Source organism: Diceros bicornis (assembly GCF_020826845.1).
Source record: "Diceros bicornis minor isolate mBicDic1 chromosome 30 unlocalized genomic scaffold, mDicBic1.mat.cur SUPER_30_unloc_2, whole genome shotgun sequence".
Classification (NCBI taxonomy): domain Eukaryota; kingdom Metazoa; phylum Chordata; class Mammalia; order Perissodactyla; family Rhinocerotidae; genus Diceros; species Diceros bicornis.
The window spans coordinates 1,454,333-1,478,364 of record NW_026690900.1 but is presented as its reverse complement, the minus strand read 5'-3'; positions in this window follow the sequence as shown (position 1 = coordinate 1,478,364).

Below are 24,032 nucleotides of genomic sequence, written 5' to 3'. Positions count from 1 at the left end.
TATAATTTCTTTTATGCAGCATTATGGTTGTGATATTCATCCATGCTATTGTATGTAGCTAGTGTTTGTTCATTTGTTGAAAATAATTATTTTTTAATGGTCATAAAATATGCATAACATAAAATTTTAACCATTTTTAAGTATACAGTTCAGCGACATTCAATACATTCACATAATTGTCTAGCCATAGCCTCCAACAATCCACAGAACTATTGTCACCTTGCACAGAAACTTTGTGCCCATTAAGCAACAACTCCCTGTTATCCCTCCTGCTTGCCGCTGGGAACCACCATTCTCCTTTCTATTCCTATAAATTTGACTACTCTAAGTACCTTATATGAGTGGAATCATACAGTATTTTTCCTTTTGTGACTGGCTTTATTTCACTTAACATAAATTCCTCAAGGTTCATCCATATCATAGCATGTGTCAGAATTCCTCCCTTTTTAAGGGTGAATAGTATTCCACTATGTGTATACACCTCATTTTTTTGTCAGTTCATCCATTGATGGACACTTGGCTTGATTCCAGCTTCCGGCTATTTTGAATAGTGCTGTTAAGAACATGGGTGTACATATATGTCTTTACACCTCTGCGTTCAGTTCTTTTGGGTGTATACCCATTAATGGTGTTCTCAGATTCACTTTTTGACATATAAGAGGGTTCCCCACACTTCCAAGAAGCAATTCTTGGAATGCCAGCTGGTTGCCAGATAATTCAACTCAATTTGATGCTGTCAACCCAGAGATACATCAGATTCTATAGGTTGATGGCTCTGTCCTATAATTCTGCACACCCACGCAACCTCACCTTTACTTCAGATGCCAGTTACAAGCCCAGGTTGTTACCTGTACTTCTGACTTACTGGCTAAAAACCAGAGGTTCCCACAACCTCCTCATTGGGTTTGATTAATTTGCTAGAGTGGCTCACAAAACTCAGAGAAACATTTACTTGATCACCAGATTATTATAAAAGGATATAATTCAAGAAGATCCTTTTGGAAGTGGTGCATAGGGAAAGGTGTGGAGATAGTACACAAAGCTTTCATGCCATCTCCACGTGCACCACTCTCCAGGCAGTCCTTGTCATTGCCAACCTGGAAGCTCTCTGAACCTCCTTCTCTTGGGATTTTTATGGAGGCTCTCTCATATAGGCATGATCAATTATTAACTCAGTTTCCAGCCCCTCTCCTCTCTCTGGAGGATAAGGGGTAGGGCTAAAAATTCCAATCTTCTAATCAGGGCTTGGTCTTTCTGGTGACCAGCCCCCATCCAGGAGCCATCCAGGAGCCCACACAGAGTTGCCTCAATAGAACAAAAGATTCTCCTTGTGTTCTTATCACTGGGGAAATTAGAAAGGTTTTAGGAGCTCTGTGCCAAGAACTGGACGCAGAGGCTGACCAATATGTTTTTTATTATTTCAGAACCCATAAGTGGAATTTCTAGATCCTATAGTAATTCTATTTTTAATTTTTGAAGGAACTGTCATACTGTTTTCCACAGTTTTATATTCTCACACTCAGAGCACAAGGGTTCCAATTTCTCAACATCCTTGCCAACACTTGTTATGTTCTGATTTTGTAATAGTAACTATCCTAATGGGTGTGAAAAGGTAGCTCATTGTAGTTTTATTTCACATTTTCCTGATATTTAGTGATGTTGAGCATCTTTTCTTGTGCTTCCTGCTCATTTTATATCTTCTTTGGAGAAATGTCTATTCAAGTTTTTTTGTGCATTTTTAAATTGAGGTTTTTTTAATTGTTGAGTTGTAGAAGTTCTTTATTTATTCTAGATATTAACCCCTTGTCAGATTTGTGATTTGCAAATATTTTCAACCATTCCATGGTTTGCCTTTTTACTCTGTTGATAGTATCTTGTGATACAGAAAACTTTTTCGTTTTGATGAAGTCCAATTTGTTATTTTTTTGTTATTTATGTCTTTGGTGTCATATTAAATAAATCATTTTGCAATGGCATTTGGACCCAATGACACACAGCATTTACCATGTGTTTTCTTCTAAGGATTTTATAGCTTCAACTCTAACATTTATATCTTTGATCCATTTTGAGTTAATTTTTGTATATGGTGTAAAGTAAAGGTACAACCTCATTCTTTTGCATGTGAGTATCCAGTTTTCCGAAAAACATTTGTTGAAAAACTGATCTTTTCTCCAATGAATGATCTTTGTACCTTTGTCAAAAATCATTGGACCATATATGCAAAGTTTTATTTCTGGGCTCTCTGTGCTATTTCATTAGTATAATGTGTGTATTTATACCAGTACCACACTGTTTTGATTACTTTATAGTAAGTTTTGAAATCAGGAAGTGTGAATTCTCTAACTTTGTTCTTCTTTTTCTAGATTGTTTTGGCTATTCAGTGTCCGTTGAGAGTCCATATGAATTTTAGGATAGATTTTTCTATTTTTGCAAAACCATCATTGGAATTTTTACCTCTTTGAGTAAGTTGATTCTTAAGTATTTTACTCTTTTTGATGCTATTGTAAATAAATTGTAAAGTTTTTAAATTTCTTTTTCAGATTACTTATTATTAATGCATAGCAGAACAACTAGTTTTTGCATGTTGATTTTGTGTCCCACTACTCTGCAGAATTTACTTGTTCTAACAAATTTTTGGTGGAAGTTTTAGGGGTTTCAACATATAAGATACTATTTGTAAACAAATATAATATTACTTCTTCTTTTCCAATTTGGATGCTATTTCTTTCTTTTTCTTGCCTAATTGCTTTGACTAGAACTTCTAATACCATGTTGAATAGAAGTGGTGAAAATGGGCCTTCTTGTCTTGTTCCTGATCTTAGAGAAAAAGCTTTCAGTCATTCGTCCTTGAATATGATGTTCTCTGTGGATTTCTATATACAGCTTTTATTATGTTGAAGTAGTTTCCTTTTACTCTGAGTGTTTTTTTAGTGGTTTTAGCATGAAAGCATGTTGAGTTTTGTTAAATGCTTTCTCTGCATCCATTGAGATGATCATGTGTTTTTTCCCTTCATTCTGTTCATGTGGTTTATTACATGAATTCATATTCATATATTGAAACATCCTTGTATTCCAGGAATAAATCCCACTTAAAAATTCTGTATAATCCTTTTAACATGCTGATGAATTTAGTTTATTATTATTTTATGGAGGATTTTTATATCAATATTCAACAAAGATATTGACCTATAGTTTTCTTTTCTCTTAGTGTCTTTGGCTTTGATATCAGGGTAGTGCTAATCCCATAGGATGACTTTAGAGGTATTTTCTCCTCTTCAACTTTTTGAAAGAGTTTGAAAAGAATTGGCATTAGTTAATTAAAAAAAATGTCTTTGGACCCAGGAATAAATTCAACATAAAATAAATACAAATAAATATTTTTGAAAAATATGAAAAACATTTTTATTAAAAAAAATTAAAAATTAATCAAGTACATCACGTACCACTTTATTTCTAAAAAGTTTTTTAACCTACTAGTAAGCATGAACAAATTGTTTAAATTAAAATGACTCAAGTGTTAATTTTCTTCATTGCAAGTTTTCTGACAGAAGTATATGATGCCGTCATGTATGACATCTTTTATGAAAAAATGGTCATTTTTTCTAGTATTTGAGAATATTATGAATTTTCTCAGTGGCCTCTGACAATACTCTGATATGCAAAGTTATCTTTTCAACACGTATATCTCATCATCATCCTTACCAAATTAACAAACTCAGGTGCTAATTAATCAACTACTTTTCATATGATTCAGGTTCTCCACCATCAACTTCCTTATGCATCAGGAAATTCTACAACTTCTGCAAGATTAACAATTTTACCTTACACTGTATATATCTCATGTGGTTTAAAACATCCAAAAATTGTTGCTAAACTGACCCTGCCCAGACTAAAGCATTGTGAATTATAAAAGATGGTCTCTGTTAAGTGGGGAGGGATTTCAGGTTGAACTTAATTTTATAAGTGGTCTATTTATTACAGTGTATTTTTCTGTTATGTATTTCACTTCTTTTCTAAAAAAAGTGATAGTTGAGGGCACTTAGATAAAAATTTGAGAAAATAAGGAACTGATACACACTGTAAGCTTCAAATGTTTTCAAGCATAAGATACAATAAGAACTAAAACTATGAAATGGTGGAGGAAATAGAGATAAGGGGATGAAATTGCAAAACTGAATCTATAATAATATCTCAATGGCTAGCTTTGTGGTGCCAAGAAGGTGGTGAAGTCAAAGAATTCATAAAGATGATAATAAACACACTACAAAGTAAAAAGACTGAAATTTTCTTATAGAGAATTTTTACAGTGATATGACAGATAGAGAACAGGGAAGAGAAGTTTGAGTGAGAGACTATCTGCTTCTTAAATTATTTCCACTATAGAGAAGAACAAACCAATTTGCTGAAATCTTTATTCCCCTCTATGACCCAATCTTTACCTGCAAAATCTCAGCCCTGAATCGATGTCACAGTCCAGCTTTTCCATCCCTGGAGAACAGAGCAATTTATCTCATCTGAAACCTCAACAGCTTAGGCTGTAAAACAAGGCCGGCCATCCATTCTCAGAGAGGAGCCAACTGGAGGTAGGATTTTTGGTTCTGAATTCAGCTAAATATCTTCAAAGAATTGTATCTGGCCTTCCTTATCCAAGGCTATCAGTGAAATGCTGGCTGTGTTTCAGAGAAGAGCAATTCACAGTCAGCGGAGACATTTTCTGTTGAGCTCTCTAGAGAAGGCTGTGGGGCTTCTCAGTAAGAGTTGATTTCTATGAGGATTATATTTTTTTATTTTATTCAGAGATTTATAAAGAAATTTACATGGTAAGAATTATTATCAACAAAATACGTTGTCTATTCTCTGGTCATCTAAGCAAAATCTTCCTCTCAGGGCCAACTCATGGACAAAGCCCAGATTTAATCTCCAAGAGTCTGCCAGGCACTCTGTGGTCCATGGGAAGCCCTCAAGTTGGCAGCCTGTTTCCTTGTGTGTTGTCCTGGTGTTCAATCTTCCATCTCTTCCGGTACAACTAGACAGAGGCCTAACAGATCATCAAGGGACTTGACATTGGAGAAAAGTAGTTTTCATTATCTTTAGAATTCTACACTTTTCAAAAAGAATCTCAGCATTTCCAGTAATTGTGCAGCAGTTTACCCAACACTAAGGTTCTCACTATTAAAAGCTAAAGAAATTTTGAAAAGGAAAAAGTGATTTTTGTAATTTTGTACAGAATCTATATAATGGGTGCATCCTTATAAATGGAGGTGATGGTGCTCAGGGCAAGGTAACCCATTAGGCACCACCCTGGTGTGTAGATTATTTCGAGCTGAAGTCAATAAGGACTCAGAGAACTCAGGAAGAATATTTGAATTTGCCCTCCCAAACTGCCTAAAGAATTTAAAACAAAAAGTCTGTTTCAGGAAGGAGTTATTATCATGATTGTTGTAAAAATAACATAGGATAGAGGTTACAATAGGAAAGGCACCAAGCCCCTTTTATCAAAAACTCGATCTCTCACTGACCACATTATCTGTAGATGACCCTGAGAAGAGTTGTCAGGCAAACATTTTCATTTCTATCTCCATGTGAGTTGTCTTCTTGCCCTCTGTGGTCCGAGACCACTACCCACCCCCAACACCTTCCTCCTCTTTAGCTACAATACTTAAGCGGGCAGCTTAGAAAGAGGGACGAGTTGCTCATTTCTGAGTTTCTCCCATGTATACATGTTATTAAACTTGGGATTATTTTCTCCTGCTAACCTGTCTTGTTAATTATTTGGCTAGCCATGAGAACCTTAAGAAAAGGGAAGAGGGAGATTCTCTCACTCTCTCAACAATTTTTTGCGCCCAACGTGGGGCTACACTGGCTGACAAGTTGTGTTCTCTGGCTGGAACAAATGCCTTCTCCCTGGATTACTGCAGGGGATGAAATACGGGAACCCCTGATGAAAGCCGGCGAAATGTAAGACTTCTTACCACGTCAGCCTCCCGGAATCTCTACCTGTGGAGTCTGGTGGAAGGAAGTGGTGAGAATTTTTTTCTCTTTCTAAATTTAGATTGGCAGGAGAAAATATTTGGGAAACTAGTTTCTTGTGCTTTTAGTGACTCTGGTAAATTTGGTAGAGTACTCTTGGTTTTGATCTTGATCCCTTTTCCTCCCAGAGATAGTCTCTGTTTTTCTCTTTTGTCTTTGTCTTTTGTATCGTGTATTATCATTTCCAAATAAGATAAGATATTAGACATTGATTGCTAAACTTACGTTTGTCTACTTTTGGCTTTTCATTACAGGAAAACTAAAAGGTGTTTTGGGTCTATTGGTAAACATGTATTTTATTAAAAGATTGTACTATAAAGTAACATATTTCCAGAAGTTATGAAGTGTTTATAAATTTTCCAAGCCACAATATACTAATGTAAATGAAAGTTTATAATGGTTTACTTAGTTTTTACTTACAAATTGGGGTTTCTAAGAGTTAAAATTTCTAATTAGTTTATGTGATTGAAGCTAATAAATATTAAGAAAAAATATGTCTGTGTACAAGGAAACTAAGATGTATAAAGAGGGAACAAAGAATGGAAATATTTTATTTGATTGATTAAGGAAGATAAATTTTTCTTCAAGTACTAGGAGGGAAAAGAAAGACATGGGACAAATTCTGAATGTAAAAAGAATGTTATAGGTTTGTGGACGAGGAATTCTGGAAAAGGAGTTTTTCTATGGTCAAGTTGGCTAAGATTGAAATGAATTTAATTAAGTAAATGAATTTTAATATCAGAAGGAAGCTGGTACAAAATTATTGTTTGGTATTATTTCTCTTAAAAGGATAATTTTCTTGAACTTGATAAAGAGGTTATAAAATATTTTTCGTAACCTTTGGGTAAGTCTACCTAAAAGACAGAAAAAAAAAATCTGTTAAAATATTTTCTTGTGTTCAAAAGACTGAGCTCTCTCTATTAAGATTTTTGGACTGTTAATGCTCTCTATGCTTTAACGTTTTCTATTTTTGACAAGCTCCCCAAAATTCATACCTTAAATAAAGTCTTTTTTTCACTTTTTTTCTTTGAGAATTTTCAAAGGGCCCTGGAACTTCTTAAAGAAATTTGCTCTCTTCCTATAAGCGAAAGATACTAAATTTATTAGGCTTATTCAGTATGTTAAATTACATGGAAAGCATTGTCAGACAAGTGATGATAAGTCTGCTTAGGTGCTATTATGTGGGCAAATGTTATTGACATAGATGTTTTAAAATTGTATAACATTACTGAAATTCTGATCTGTCCTGATTATCAGTCATAATTCCGGTTATTATTATTTTAAAGTGTTGTATGTGACAAAATTAACCAAATATCTCTGTCAATTGCCATTTTGAGGTCTTGCTGTTTACAGAATTATTTCTTTGCTCTAATGCTTTTGCAAAATATTTCAACTTCAGAAAAATTCATGGAAAGGACTCTGACATTTATACTGGAGTACAGGTTTCTGACAAACTTTCTGATAATAGAACTGAACTTGGTAAGAAATTACAGAAATCTGATGGAAAGACTGATAACTTCATGAAGCTGCTAACAGAAAGATTGGGATCAAGAATGGATTACACAGGACTGAATGAACTGATAATGATAATTATAATTTTTATGATTTTTCATTTGAAGTATTGCTGAATTTTTAATGTTTTGTTTTTTCAGAGTTAAGGAAAACATTTTCTCTTTTCTCCTGAGCTAGCTATGACTTATAACAATTTGGTAAATGATATTTTTGTAAGTAAAATTGAAATATTTCTCTATTTCTCTCTATCTGATCCCTCGAATTTGGAAACTCTTATTAAGTGAGTATTGTTGTTTTCATGGCAATATAGTTATTTACATAAGTTCAATAAGAATCTGTTCTCCTTATAACAGGACATAATTGGAAACACTGGTTATATTACCAAGGCTGTGACTGGAAAATCCTATTTGCGATATAACCATACACCTTTTGAGGAATGAAGATTGGACTTTATGGAATAAAGCCACGTGGAAATATTGGCCTGGTACCTTATGTTCCAAGCAGCACTTACCAGGATAAGTAAAGAATGTCACTTATCTGGCAAACACAAGGAACCTCGAAATATTTTGGGGGAACCTCGGAAGAGAGGAATTCACCCAAATCTGTAGGTATTATAGGCAAAGTCTGATGACAAAATCCTTGGCTTGGCTTTTCTGGCCTGGAGAGGCCTTTAAAGTTCAATCTGAGATTCCTTGTAAAAAGTTCCAGCAAAGCAGATTTAAAAGAACCTATGAGATCAATTGCTATTCTTGCTGTACTTATGTAAATAATTGGGCCAACACTATTGGAGCTAGACTTATTTCGCAAGCTAGTTAGTTTTAATTTGTCTATCTTTGATAAAAATGAGGGTGATCTTAGAAAGAAAAATTATATTTCAGTAAAAACTATAGTGTACATTTGCGGATATTAGATCCTAGTTTTGTTAATTGTCTTTTAAGGTTTTTGTTTTATATCTCTTGACTGGACTGGATCCTGACTTCTTCTAGTTTCCTAAAATATCTGGCTACAGATGTACAAACTAACGTTTTTCATTTTTTCCATCATTTTCATTTGGAATCACTAAAAACTGAACCTGCCTTTTTTCCTGAAGCCTTAGAAACAGAAGCTGATGGACTTGATATAAACTTAAGAGATTACCCGATGACATCATCAGAGACATTATAACTGCAAAAGATGCTTTGATGCTGACATCTAAAAATCTTCTTAACTAGCTGTCCCCTATACTCAGAAACTACTTTACAACTTGCTCCAACCGTTAACCTTGTTTTTCTTTCGTTTACATAGAAATGCTTCCATTAAATACTTGATTGTTTGCTTCCACAATATAGGAGTAACCTTGAGAACCCACCTGCATCACCACTGTCAGGGGAAGATGGGGAATCTCCCTCTGCCCTTTTCCTTAAGGTTCTTATGGCTGATCAAATAATTAACAAGACAGGGTAGCAGGAGAAAATAATACCAAATTTAATAACATGTATACATGGGAGAAAGCAGGGACACTGCGTTTCTCAACACAATAGCAGAAATTCTCGTCTTAAATACCATGTCCAACCAAAGACAAGGAGAATGTTGGGGGTGGGAGTGTTAGTTACCGCAGATTATCACTAAAGCACTGTAAACAAGAGTAAGGTTTATTATGCAGTTTTAAGGCCTCACCTTCTACATTGATAAGTCTCTAGAAATGAGGTCATCCCCCTCTTCCCAATACAGAGAGAGAGATACCTTTACAAATGGAGACTTCCCTTGTAAATGATTGTCTGGTAACTCCTGGCACCGCCATCTAGAGCATGTGGCCAGAGAGACAGAACTTCTGATAAGATGGGCTTGTTGGTGCCTTTTCTATTGTAACCTCTGTCCTACATTATCTTTATAGCAGTCATGATGATAACTCCTTCCTGAAACAGATCTTTTGTTTTAAATTCTTTAGGCAGTTTGGGAGGGGAAACTCAAATATTCTTCCTGAGTTCTCTGAGTCCTTATTGTCTTCAGCTTGAAATAATCCGCATACCAGAGTGGTGCTTCCTGGGGTAGCTTCCCCTGAGCACCATCAGTTCCCTCCTCTGAAACTTCCCTAGAAGTTTCACATATTAATAGCTGAGCTGGTAACTGTGGAGAGAGAAATCGTGTTAATATCCGAGTGATAAGAATTCTGCAAAGAGAGAAAATAACGTAGATTAGAATGAGGATGAACAAGCAGAAAAGAACAAGTCGGAGCACATTTCCCCACACTCCATTAAACCAGTCTCCCAATCCTGGAAATAAGTCAGTCCAATAAAATGTGTGAGCTTTGTTTATCTGATGAAAAATGTCAATCTTCTCTTTTAACAGATTTAAGTTAGATATTACTTGACCTGTTTGATTCACATAAAAGCAACATTTTTCTCCAATGATTGCACATGCTCCTCCTTGCTGGACAGTGAGTACATCCAGAGCTCGTCGATTTTGGAGCACCACAAATGCTAGGTTGTTAATCTCTGACTGGAGTATGTTCAAGGTTTGCATGGTGGTGTTGAACACTTGCTCCATTACCATAGACAGATTTAAGATTGCCTTTTCCAACTCATAATCTCCAAAGCTGGGGAATAGGACTCTCAAGGCTGAAAAGAACTTGGAGTTGTGATATACAAGTGGATTTTCCACGATTTCTCGACTGGCGTGTTTATGTGGCACAATCTTATGAACAAAGGAACCCAAGTTTGTAATGTGGCTAGCATTTAAGGTGGAGTGTTTGGTGACAGAAGGAGCCAGGTATCCAAGTCCGCATCATCCTGACCAATTAGGTGAGAATCCTTTATATACTTTGTTGTCGCATAAAATGAAAAGACCAGTGTATTTTAAAGACAAGGTTAGAATTGAGTCTGTAGTTCCTAGGATCTGGACTACTTTACGATCTGTACCACTTGCACTGTTACTACCTAAACATCTCCATTTCCCATGAGCTCCTCTCAGTCTGTGAGAACAGAACAGATTGCGGAATAGCTGGTACCGGAGGCCTGCAGTCTGATTTTGGCAGCTATTAATCCTGGTCTTGTCACCTGACGAGGTGAGTCCAGATTTTTGATCCACCCATATATAGTCTGTGGCATTGGGCAGCTTAACCCTGAGGATAGCTGCGATACACCAAGTTGCACACGGGTGGCTTGTAAACCATCCAGAGCACTTGGTGATTTGGCAAATGTTTGTGCCAGAGGGAGTAGTGATAGAGTCACTTACTATTCTCTTGAGAGTTCTGAAGATGCCACCTGCGGAATCAAACCACAGAGCTTCTGGCCATTTAAGTCCAGTTTCTTGACGGACTTTTCCTAGAGTTCTTTTTATATCTAGATTTTTATGTTCCACTTGCCCTGATGACTGAGGGTGAAATGGGGTATGAAATTTTAATGAATACCCCCGATTTTTTGCAAGCAAGTGGTTTATCTCTGTTGTAAAATGAATTCCTTGGTCTGATTCAATCTATAAAGAAATGCCAAAGTGAGGAATAACTTCACTTATTAATTTCTTTACCACTGTTGTGGCATCAGCATGTCTGGTCGGATAGCATTCAGTCCATCTACTAAACATGCAGACAATAACCAAACAGTGAGAGTAACCTAAAGCTGAGGGCAAGTTTATAAAATCCATTTGGAGTGCCGCAAAAGGCAGCGTGGGCCTGGGAGGACTTCCTGGATCACACCAATTTCTCCCAGAAACTTGGTAAGATTTGCAAGTTGTGCACTGGGAGGTGATTTGGTCAGAAATTTTATGGATGCCAGGGAAAAACCAATTGTCTTTTAGTTCTTTAACTATCCCCTGTTTGCACATATGTCCCAGTTAGTGGGAGATAAGTGCAAGCCAAAAAGTCAAAAGAAAAGGAGCTACTGGAAGTCCATTTGGTCCAATGTATAATCCATCTGATAATAGTTTGGTACCCTTTTGTATCCAATTGTCTTTTTCAGATTGTGGGGTATTTGCCTGATAGTTAATAACATCAGTCAGGGATAAAGGCAGGTTTAAAAATTGGGTGGAAAACGGATAAGGGGGTCCATAGTGAGCTGCATGTTTAGCAGCTCTGTCAGCTCTGTCATTCTCTAAAGATATGACATCAGTCTCCTTAGTATGGGCTGAACAATGAACAATGGCAATTTTTGAAGGAAAGTGAATAGCTTGTAATAAGGCTGTAATTAAGTGTCCATTAGCAATAGGAGTTCTTGCAGAAGTTAAGAATCTATGGGATTTCCAAATTGTGCCAACAACATGGCAGGCTCCAAAAGCCTATTTGCAGTCTGTGTAAATAGTGGCAGTTTTTTCTTTTGCTAATGTGCAGGCCCTAGTAAGAGCTATGTGTTCAGCAGCTTGGGCTGATCTTATGGTGGGCAAAGAATAAGCTTCAAGAGTTTCATGTGGGGAAACTATGGTATAACCAGTTATTATGCTTCCCCGGGAATTTCGTTTACAGGAGCCGCCACAAAACAGAAGTAAATCTGGATTGTCTAAAGGGATGTCTGAGAGATCCTCTCGTGGCTTTGAGACCATTTCTATAGTTGCAAGGCAATCATGTGGAATGGAGTGGGGTTCTCCATCATCAGGAAGGGGCAATAAAGTAGCTGGATTTAAAGTGTTACAACGATGTAAGATGATGGAAGGGTTAGTTAAAAGAGCCTGCTCATAGGTGGTCTGTCGCCGTGTAGAGAGGGGTTGTGTCCTATGAACTTGCAAAATAGCTGACACAGAATGTGGGACATAGAGGTGAATGGGAGAGCCTAATGTAAGAGTACTGGCCTTATCAATCAGGGTGGCAGCTGCAGCCACCGCACGTAAGCATGGCGGCATGCCTGATGCCACAGGGTCTAGTTGGATGAGAAATATGCTATAGGACGTATTTGAGAGGCAAAAGATTGCCCTAGAATGCCTGTAGCAATTTCCTTATTTTCATGACAGTATAGATGAAAAGGCTTGTCAAAATTAGGTAAGTCAAGAGCCGGAGGCATGGACAAAGCTATTTTTAAGGCCTCAAAGGAGTTTAGTGCCTCTGAGGGCCAGGAAATAGGCTCTGGGGCGATATCTGGGAGAAGAGAATACAGAGGTTTAGCAAGGGCTGCAAAATTAGGAATCCATTGGCAGCAGTAACCAACAGCTCCTAGAAATTTACGTAGCTGTTTCTTTGTTTTGGGGAGAGGGATGGATAAAATTGACTCAAGGAGTTTGGGGGTTAGCTTTTGAATGCCTTGAGATATCTCATGCCCTAAGTATGTAACAGTCATTTGCACCCACTGAAGTTTAGACCTGGAGTTTTTATGACCTCGTTCAGCTAGGGCTTTCAGGAGAATGATAGAATCTGTAAGAGCCCCCTGTTTAGTTGGATTACAGAGTAAAAGGTCATCAACATATTGAACAAGAGTGGAGCCTTGAGTAAAGACTACAGAATCCAAGTCAGCTTTAAGGACCTGTGAAAATATTGAGGGGGACTCACAATATCCCTGAGGTATTCCAGTCCATGTTAATTGTCTCCCTTTAAATGTAAATGTGAAAAGAAATTGTGAGTCGGAGTGTAATGGGATTGAAAAGAAAGTTGAGCAGAGTTCAACTACTGTAAAGCAGGCTGCATCAGCAGGTATTGAGGTCAGGATGACAGCTGGATTAGGGACCACAGGATGCGGAGGAATTACAAAAGAGTTTATGGCTCTGAGGTCTTGTACAAATCTATAGATTTGGTTCCCGTCTGAGTCAAATTTGCCTTCCTTTTTTACTGGCACGATTGGAGTGTTACAGGGCGAGGAAGTAAAAGCTAGTACACCCTGTTGCAAAAAGGAGTCTATTATGGGTTGAATTCCTCGCTCGGCATCTCTGGGGAGCGGGTATTGGGCTACTGACGGAAACGGTTTATTTTTTTTCCAAATAACATGCACGGGATCAGCACTAAGCAACAATCTTACCTCATTTGCATGTGTAGCCCAAAGACTGGTTGCGACATTCTTTAAAGACTCATCTTCCTCAGAAGGATTTAAATCAGGACAAGTTTCCATCATGGAAAGTAGGAGACTTGGGGCTTGGTCAGAAGGCAAGGAGATAAAAACACCTTTTTCATTACAATTTATAGTGACATTGAATTTACATAACAAATCTCGGCCAAAGAGGTTTGCTGGTGAACAGTCAGAAACTAAAAAAGCATGATGAGTGTTAAGGGGGCCTAAAGATATTGGAGTGGGCTTAGATATGGGCAGTGAAATAAGCTGTCCAGAGACTCTAACAGCTTGATAGAATCAGAGGTAACAGGTAGAGATAAATCCTTTGAACCGGTAGTAGGGAATGTCGCACCAGTGTCAATTAAGAAATCCAGTTTCCGATCCTCTATAATAAAGTTTAACTGTAGGCTCAGGGGTGCGACTGAGGATCGGCTGACCCCATCATATGAGGGAGAAATGTCCCTCAGGTGGAGAAAAATGAGCCTTTTGGGGGTGCTCGGACAAAGCGGGAAAATTTTTTAAACTTTCCCTTCTCTTAAGACTGGCAAATGCCCTTTTCCAATGCCCTGGTTTCTTGTAATACATACAATTGTCCGAAGGCAAATAGGGAGACATCTGAGTGGGCTTTAGTTTACTTTCAGGGTTGAATTTTTGCTTTTGAAAAGATTCAATTTGCAAAGCAAGAAGAGTTGCCTTTAATTCTTTTTTTTTTTTGCTTTCTTGCTGACAATTTTCAAAGAATTGTGTAGCAGCCTCCATTATTACACTTAATGGTTGCCCTGCCCAACCAACCACACTGTTTTGAATTTGTTTCTTTATATCAGGAAGAAAATTTCCAACTAAAGCAGAAATTAGGAGATTCTTATGCTCTGGAACTTCCAGATTCAATGCAGTGTGTCTTTGGAAAGTCTGAATAAACCGTTCAACAAAAGCTTTATGATGTTCCCCCTCGTTCTGAGTACATAATTCAATTTTTGACCTATTAACTTTAGGACGAAACGCCTCTAGAATCGCTCCTATTAAACCTTGAATGTCAGCCTGTAGCTGTGCCACTTCCTGGTCATCTGCAGGAGGGCCTGGGAGAGGCTCTGGCCATCTATTTCCTCTTTGAGGTGGGTTTTTTCTAGAGGGCCGTCTGGCCTGTCTAATAACTACAGTGTAGTCATGGGTTGGAAGAACGACCCTTAGCAGCCAGTCAAGGTCTCGGTGGGTGGAGCTATGAATAGCCACTAATCTTTCTAATTCTTCTCTAAATTTAGTAGGGTCTTCTGACAATGGAGGCAAGAGAGTTTTATAATTTAAAAGATCAGCTGCTGTCCAGGGGACATGAATTCTCTGTAGCGGATGTCCAGGATACATCCGCAATGGACACTGCATAGAAACGTCTGAAGCTGGCAGAGCCTAATTACAGAGCCCTGGAAAGTAGGAGGAGTTGTAAGACACAGCAAAACGAACCTTCTTGCCCTTCCTGGGTGATTCTACTAAGTTTATTTCTTGGTTTTCAGCATTTACACAAGTAACCTGTATGCCCCTTGCTTGGAGGTCAGGCCTAAGCGCCCCCTGTAAGTCTTCAACAGTGAGAGAAGTTAAAACAGGCAGCTGAATGCCCTCCGGAGAAGTTGGAGTCCTGGGACCTAAGGGGACTGGCTGAGGAGGTGGCTGAGGAGTTAAGTCTTGAGGGGCAGGATTTGGGCCTGGGGCCCAGAGATCCAAAAGATCTTCTGGGGAGTCAAGGACAGGTAGTTGGGGATATAAGGGAGTGTAGGAGGGAGGAGCCAGGGAATTTTCAGTAAATGTGACTTTCAATCTTTGTTCTAACTCCGAATTTTGTTCTTTCATTTTATTAAGAGATTCCCTAAGGCTGGCCATTATACTTTTATGGATTTTCTTTTCAATTTGATCTTCCCATAAATACCAATAAGGCAGCTGCTTGGGATGAGAGCTCTCTAAAATATTTTTCAAATATAGAAGTTTTTCCAATTCAAAGGATCCATCGTCTGTCCATTGACAAGTAGGATCTTCATTTGTATATTTATTCCAATAGTGACTCAATCCAATAAGCCTTTTTAAGGAAAGACCCGCAGGTGACTTTCCACACTTAGAATAAATCTTTACCATGAACGCAAGAGGCGTCCCTGGTGAGGGCGCAGATGATGTACCACCATGATCCACAGAATTCACTCCCAAAGATATTCAGAGAAAGTAAAGACCTTCGTTGCACAGGCGGTAAGGATGGTGTAGTGAAAACAGTGTCTCCGGTCTCCCACAATAGTGTGGGACGCCTCCAGTCACAGACCCGCTAATCTGTGACACCGGGCAGGTGATACTGAAATGGGATTTTTCCAGCACTAACAAGCAACAAAGGTTAAGACGACAAAAGCCCTTATGGACTGGGCCCTTTATGACAAACTCCCCTGAGATCTTGGCACAGCCAGACAAAGAGACAGTTCAGAACCCCAGTCTACTTGACTGGTCACCAAGGTGCACCCTGGTAAATGCACCTTCCGTATGTTGGAGACCAAGGAGAATATTCTCACTGGTCACAAAGCTAAGTTTTCTCAGGACACAGAACAAGACAGAAGGAAAAACTTCATCCGGCTTTTTTCTTATGTGCACAATGACAGCTTTGGCCATACCTTAGGTCTCTTGGAGCCAGAATAATACCTAGCGGGGGAGGTGCCACGGGATTGAGGACTCTGTGCTTTACAAAGTACCTCGTCATTGCATGGACATTTTCTTGCAGTTGGCGAGGGACCTGTGTCATCTACCCCGTTCCGTGACCCAACTTATCCTGTCACGGGAGTCTTCTGAAAGTGGCGAGCGCCCTAATGGCTCTTAACTGCTCGACCCGTGCCCACCAAATTTGAGGCCTTTTTGGCTTCCAAGATGCCCTTGGCAATGACCTTCACTTCATGTGCATATTAAGCCACAGAAAAGTTTGTAGATGCCGGTCTGGTGAGACCCGCAAACACACCAGTCTCTGGGGCCGGCCTAGACAGCAGGCTTATAGGGCCTATGCCTGCGTCCTACCCTATGATATTTCCTTCTTATGACAAAAGACACAGACAAAAGAGAGAAACAGAGACTACCTCTGGGAGGAAAAGGGATCAAGATCAAAACCAAGAGTACTCTACCAAATTTAAACCAAGAGTCGCTAAAAGCAAAAGAAACTAGTTTCCCAAATATTTTCTCCTGCCATCTAAAATTAGAAAGAGAAAAAATTCTCACCACTTCCTCCCACCGGACTCCTCAGATAGAGATTCAGGGAGGCTGACGTGGTAAGAAGTCTTACATTTTGCCGGCTTTCGTCAGGCGTTCCCGTATCTCATCATCTGCAGTAGTCCAGGGAGAAGGCAGGTCTTCCAGCCAGAGAAGGCAACTTGCCAGCCAGTGTGGCTCTTGGTGACTACGCCAAAACTGTTGGGGGAATAGGGGGACTCTCCCTCTGCCCTTTTCCTTAAAGTTGTTATGGCTGGCCAAATAATTAACAACACAGGGTAGCAGGTGAAAATAATACCAAGTTTAATAACATGTATACATGGGAGAAAGCAGGGACACTGTGTTTCTCAACACAATAGCAGATTCTCGTCTTAAATACCATGTCCAACCAAAGACAAGGAGGATGTTGGGGGTGGGAGTGTTAGTTACAGGAGATTATCACTAAAGCACTGTAAACAAGAGTAAGGTTCATTATGCAGTTTTAAGGCCTCACCTTCTACATTGATAAGTCTCTAAAAATGAGGTTATGCCCCCTCTTCCCAATACAGAGAGGGAGATACATTTACAAATGGAAACTTCCCTTGTAAATGATTGTCTGGTAACTCCTCGCAGGGCAATCCAGAGCATGTGGCCAGGGAGACAGAACTTCTGATAAGATGGGCTTGTTGGTGCCTTTTCTATTGTAACCTCTATCCTACATTACCTTTATAGCAGTCATGATGATAACTCCTTCCTGAAACAGATCTTTTGTTTTAAATTCTTTAGGCAGTTTGGGATGGGAAACTCAAATATTCTTCCTGAGTTCTCTGAGTCCTTATTGTCTTCAGCTCGAAATAATCCGTATACCAGAGTGGTGCTTCGTGGGGTAGCTTGCCCTGAACACCATCTATATATATATATATATATATATTTCTTAGAAAAGAGTAGAGTGTGTGCCAATTCCTCACCATACTTTTGACAATGTAACCCTTACAACTGAAAGCATGACTCGGAGAGAGAAGGTGGTGAGACCCTAGATTGCTAGAGTCATAGCAAGAAAAGTTAACAAAGTGCCATCAGGTCCTTTGGACAAAAGAATACTATATGGCTGTTGGGTTTATAACAGAGTCATTGGAGAAAAACAAGTCACTACATTAAATTATTTTCTACTTACATGCATCACACTCTCCAAGAACACATATTTTAAAATGAGACAAGTTATTACATTAAAAATGACTGGCTCTGGGATTTGGAAAAGTACATCAAATAATGAAGTAAAAGCTGACTTACAAACATCCTGGTATCAATTCCAACTACCAACTTTTACCAAACTAAAACTCTAATTTTCACTAATTCACTTGCAATCTGGGGCTCCTCCCATATACAAAATCAACAGCTTAAAATGTGTCATAAGTTTTTAAAAATTTCCCTAAAATTTTAGAGGATAATGTAAATATATATCTTGGAAAAATTGAGAAAGATGGAGAAACTAGGAAAGGAAAAGATGAAAATATTACCATAATCAATGATGTAAAACAAGAGGCATGAACAACTGTTAAATGAATTCTCTATGACATTGATCATTTCTACTATCGCTACACCTGGTTCTTTCCTATCAGTAATTTGATACATAAACAAATAGAAGTGTGTATTTCATGGGGTCAATTCTTTTAGTTGTATGCTTTCCCTTTGACCACTACATATGCTTTTATGTGTTTGCTTTATTTTCAGGTGGTGTCACATTAGAACACCCTCATCTCGGCAGATCTTTGCCTTAAGGAACTCTACCTTGGCCCTTGATCAACTGTACTCTGTGTTATGGTCAACTCAGAGCCCTACATGGATCAGTGTTTCCTCCCTCCTCTCTCCCGTGCGTTGTTCGTGTCAGGGAGTACAGTCCACCGAGTGAACAGTAAGCAGTGTTTCCAAAGCATCAGATATTAAAAGGAGGAGACGCAGGGTTGGGTGTGGGCTCCCATTCCGTGCCTCAGTGCAGAGAAGAAAGGAGTCAATTCATCCCTCCAGAGACTGGGACAAAAACAGGAGGTTATGAGCACGAGGCTCCCTCTGCAGGCCTTGAAGCAGGGACCTGGAATCAAACTGCTGACACCGTGGCTCGTGGTTGGTTTTACAGGGAACTCCCGAGGAAGATAAGGACATGAAATAACGATAATTATGAGAAGAGCAACAAACACTTCTACGGAGCCAAGGACTGCACTCTGAATGTACACTCTGTGCTTGAACATACATCAACTCACATGACCCTGAAAATATCCCGACGTAGTCAATGTTTTTCTTTTCACCATTTGATAGATGAAGAGACTGGGTACAGTGTCTAGAAAACTCAGCCAGGTTACAAAGCTGATAAATGGCAGAGCCCAAGCTCAGTGCTCTTATGTGATGCTCTTTGACTACAACTCCAAATGAAGTCTCTAACGACTATCTCCACTCGCAACTGCCAATACCATCATCCTCTGTGGATGAGGGTAGGCGTGGGCAGGGCAGGGAACTGGGTGTGGCAGGCCGCCAGATCTCAATTCTGGCACACAGGTGGCCAGGTTGCTTCCTCCTCTCAGGGGGCCCAGCACATGCCCCAGGAGACTTGGTGGCAGGCCCCAGGGCACTTTACCCCAGATCTTGTCCACTTGAAAGAGGCCTGGCCCAGGTGGCCGGTTGTGCTGGTTAGTCAGCCTCCTTTGGACAAAGCAGGCTAGCCAAGCCAGCCTTCCAGTCGTCCCTGGCGTGGCACCAGCGCCCTAAGGCCGAGGGCCTCACACATGCTCTCCACTGCGGATTTCTCCCCAGAGCCGTGGCCTGGGCACTAGGAAGGCCAGGTCCTCCTGACTCCAGAGATTATGCTGGGACCCATCACCGGAAGGGCCTGCCCTGTGTGGCAGAGGCTCCCCAGGTCTGCGGCCTGCTAGGGCCTCACTCACTGCTTGACCATATGCCTGTCTCGGCCCTTCTGATTCCACAGAGCCTTTCCTCCACCTGGCTGGAGTTGACAAGTGCGGGCGTGGGGTGAGGCGTGCTTTGGCCTTTCCAGGAAGAAATGAGGCCCAGGAAAAAGCAGCTGGCCGAGGCAGAGCTTTGACCTGGCACACCAGTTGGCCTGTGGCCACCAGGTCCAGACCACCACTTCCAAAGAAGGGAAGCGGCCGGCCAGCTGATTGCAAGTGGGGAATGGGAGGGAGACAACAGCTGAAGCCAAGTCCAGCAGGGCATTGGCATTCCTTCTTCAGCTGGGACTGGCCTGGTGGGTGGGCGGGGCCTTCACTGAGGACCCCCAAGTCCTACCCTAGGCCCCAGCGGTGGTGCATGAGCCCTTGGCCTGAGGGGTTGAACCCAAGCCCACAGGGCACTCAAAGCAGCCAGATAAAGAAAGGGCCAGGAGAGAGGAAGGCAGGTAGGTGAGGTGGGCAGGGCTTGCCCACCTCCTCTCCTCAGGTCCCAGTGATAGAGAGAGAGAGAGAGAGGCAGTGAGAGAGACAGAGAGAGAGAGACAGACAGACAGAGAAAGAATGAGAGATCCCTGACCTCTGAGTATCTGCCACCACCACTGCTGCCAACTCACAGGCCATCCCACTTCTACCCACCATCCCCAGGAGCGCCCCCCCCGAGCCAGCCACACCACAGTGAGACCCCTTCATGGTCACCTCCATGCCATCCCATTCGGAGGTGACCCCAGTGCAGGGGAAACAGTTCAGACAATCGCCTACATGTCCCTCTCCATGAGAATTGTCTTCTGCCAGTCTCACATGCCCAAGCTGCACCCCCAACATCCTCCTTTGTGTGTAGCTGAAGATAGGAGGAGAATCTCTGCCATTGTGTTGAGAGTCTCAGTTTCCTGGGTTTCTCTCATGTACACATGTTCTTAAGCTGGGTATTATTTTCTCCAGCTAACCTGTTTTGTTAAGGATTTGGCCATCCATAAGAACCTTAAAGGAAGAGGCGGAGGGGTTTCTCTCCCCGCCGCCACCACCAACAACCCTGAGCTGGGTCAGTGCCTCAGACCTGGCCAGGGGCAGCCCATCCCCCAGCGCCCTCTGCCGGGGGCATCCCAGGAAAGCTTCACAGCCAGCCTCACCCCACTCGCCACTGCCAAGACCATCATCCTCCCTCGGGAGGACGCAGCAGGACAGGGAACCGGGTGTGGGAGGCTGCCAGAACTCAGGTCTGGCACACAGGTTGCCAGGCTGCTTCCTCCTCTGAGGTGGCCCAGCACACGCCCCAGGAGACTTGGTGGCAGGCCCCAGGGCTCTTTCCCCCGGATCTTGTCCACTTGAAAGGGACCTGGCCCATGTGGCCGGTTGGGCTGGTTGGCCAGCCTCCTTTGGACAAAGCAGGAGAGCCAAGCCAACCTTCCAGTCGTCCCTGGCGTGACACCAGCGCCCTCAGACCAAGGGCCTCACACGTGCCCTCCATCATGGATTTCTCCTCAGAGCCATGGCCTGGGCACTAGGAAGGCCAGGCCCTCCCGACTCCAGAGATGATGCTGGGACACGTCGCCAGAAGGGCCTGCCCCATGTGGCAGCAGCTCCCCAAGCCAGCGGCCTACTGGGGCCTCACTCACTGCCTGGCCATATGCCTGTCTCAGCCCTTCTGATTCCACAGAGCCTTTCCTCCACCTGGCTGGAGTTGACAAGTGCAGGCGTGGGGTGAGGTCGTGGTTGTGCCTCTCCAGGAAGAAATGAGGCCCGGGATAAAGCAGCTGGCTGAGGCAATGTCTTGACCTGGCACCCCAGTCGGCCTTTGGCCACCAGGTCCAGACCACCACTTCCAAAGAAGGGAAGCGGCCGGCCAGCTGATTGCAAGTTGGGGATGGGAGGAAGACAACAGCTGAAGCCAAGTCCAGCAGGGCGTTGGCATTCCTTCTTCAGCTGGGACTGGCCTAGATGGCGGGCGGGGCCTTCACTGAGGACTCCCGAGGCCGGCTGTAGGCCCTGGTGGTCACACATGTGCCCTTGGCCTGAGGGGTTGAACCCAAGACCACAGGGCACTCAAAGCAGCCAGAGAAAGAAGGGGCCAGGGGAGAGGAAGGCAGGTAGGCGAGGTGGGCAGGGCTTGCCCAACTCCTCTCCTCAGATCCCTGAGCGTGAGAGAGAGAGAGAGAGGGAGAGAGAGAGACAGAGAGAGAGAGAGACAGTAAGAGAGACAGAGAGTGAGAGACAGACAGACAGACAGAGACTGAGAGATCCCTGACCTCTGAGTATCTGCCACCACCACTGCTGCCAACTCACAGGCCATCCCATTTCCCCCCACCATCCCCAGGCGCGGCCCCCGGGACCAGCCACACCACAGAGATGCCCCTTCATGGTCACCTCCATGCCATCCCATCCGGAGCTGACCCCAGTGCAGGGGAAACGGTTCAGAAAATCTTCTACATGTCCCTCTCCATGAGAATTGTCTTCTGCCAGTCTCACATGCCCAAACCCCACCCCCAACATTCTCCTTTGTGTGTAGCTGAAGATAGGAGGAGAATCTCTGCCATTGTGTTGAGAGTCTCAGTTTCCTCGGTTTCTCTCATGTACACGTGTTCTTAAGCTGGGTATTATTTTCTCCAGCTAACCTGTCTTGTTAAGGATTTGGCCAGCCATAAGAACCTTAAGGGATGAGGCGGAGGGGTTTCTCTCTCCGCCGCCGCCGCCGCCAACAGCCCTGAGCTGGGTCAGTGTCTCAGATGGCCAGGGGCAGCCCATCCCCTGGTGCCCTCTCCCGGGGCATCCCAGGAAAGCTTCACAGCCAGCCCCACTCCACTCGCCACTGCCAAGACCATCGTCCTCCCTCGGAAGGACGCAGCAGGACAGGGAACAGGGTGTGGGAGGCCGCCAGATCTTAGGTCTGACACACAGGTTGCCAGGCTGCTTCCTCCTCTCAGGGAGCCCAGCACATACCACAGGAAACTTGGCAGCAGGCCCTGGGCTTCTCTCCTCCGGAACTCGTCCACTTGAAATGGCCCAGGTGGCTGGTTTGACTGGTTGGAAAGAAATCATTTTCTCCTCTGAGAGACTGTTTTTCATCTCCTGGACATGAGATGATAGAGAATTGTTCCCATTTCCCTTTCTACTTTAAACCTGATGGATACATTGCCGACTGCCTTTAGAAACTGCAGGTCTTACTGAAACACTTTTCAGTGCTCTGGCTTACTTCAGCTTCATTTCATTGTTCCATCCTCAATTCCTTTCAGTTGGATCTAATTTCCTTTCTAATCCTTTTGTATACCTAGATATTTGAAAGCTGCTCGAATCTATAATGGAGAAATGTTGGGTTACAATTATTCCGCCAACATGTAAACCCAAATTTTATAGTTTCTACACAAAACGTTTCTGCCATGTTTCTAGCAGCTCTCCTTCCATATATTTTCCTCCCGGACTTCCTGTGACAAAATTGCCTTTCTAAAAGCCAGTCATCTGTTCACTGTCTTGGCCAGTCACATTTCCATAGAAAGAAAAAGGACTGGGTTTTCCAAAAATGCAACAAGAATGATCAAGTCCTGAGTCACACCTAGATAGCCTGCTCCTGTTCTCCATGAATTGTGAAATTGAAGTTAATTATCTCGTTCATTTTGTCTAAATCTATTGGGTCACTTTGGCACTGAGCCCCTAAGCTGGTCCACAGCCTGCTTCAGCAGACACCAAACTCTCTCTCAAGTGCTTGCATTCGTGTACTGAGTAGGTATTGTATTTATTTAGATCTTATTCAACAAAAGATCTTCACTGATTCACTCAAGTCCTTAAGTATCTACCATGTGCCCAAAGATCTTGCAATGTTGGGGGTCTGCAAGAAAGACAGATATGTCTAAACAGATAAATTACACTACAGAAATAATTTGAATGAAAAAGATATGGATAAACTGCCGTGGGACTCCAGGAAAAGAACCCTCATGGGTTGACCTACAACTAAGAGATACAGCTCTGTCCTGGGGCTCTGAGGAGAAAAACCACCACCATGAGGGTGGACAGGCTTTGTGCCATCCAAGGAAAGGAAAAGAAAGGGAGAGAAGATAAAGAGAAAACAGGTTAAACGGAAAGGTTTTTTTCTTCTTCTGAGTGATTCTGCCACTCACTTTTGGAGCACAATGCTTGCTGATGTCCTTTCTGACCAGTCTTATCCTTCAGCCGGCTTCTAGAGACTTCAACAATTCGATTGTAACGAGCTGGGCTCCTCCATGCAGACAATGCCAACTATGGAGGGAGCCAGGAGGGGAGCCAAAGAGTCACAGGACTCTGCACAAAGCGGATAAATGGCAGAGCCCAAGCTCAGTGCTCTTATGTTATGCTCTTTGACTACAACTGCAAGTGAAGTCTCTAACGACTATCTCCACTCGCACTGCCAACACCATCGTCCTCC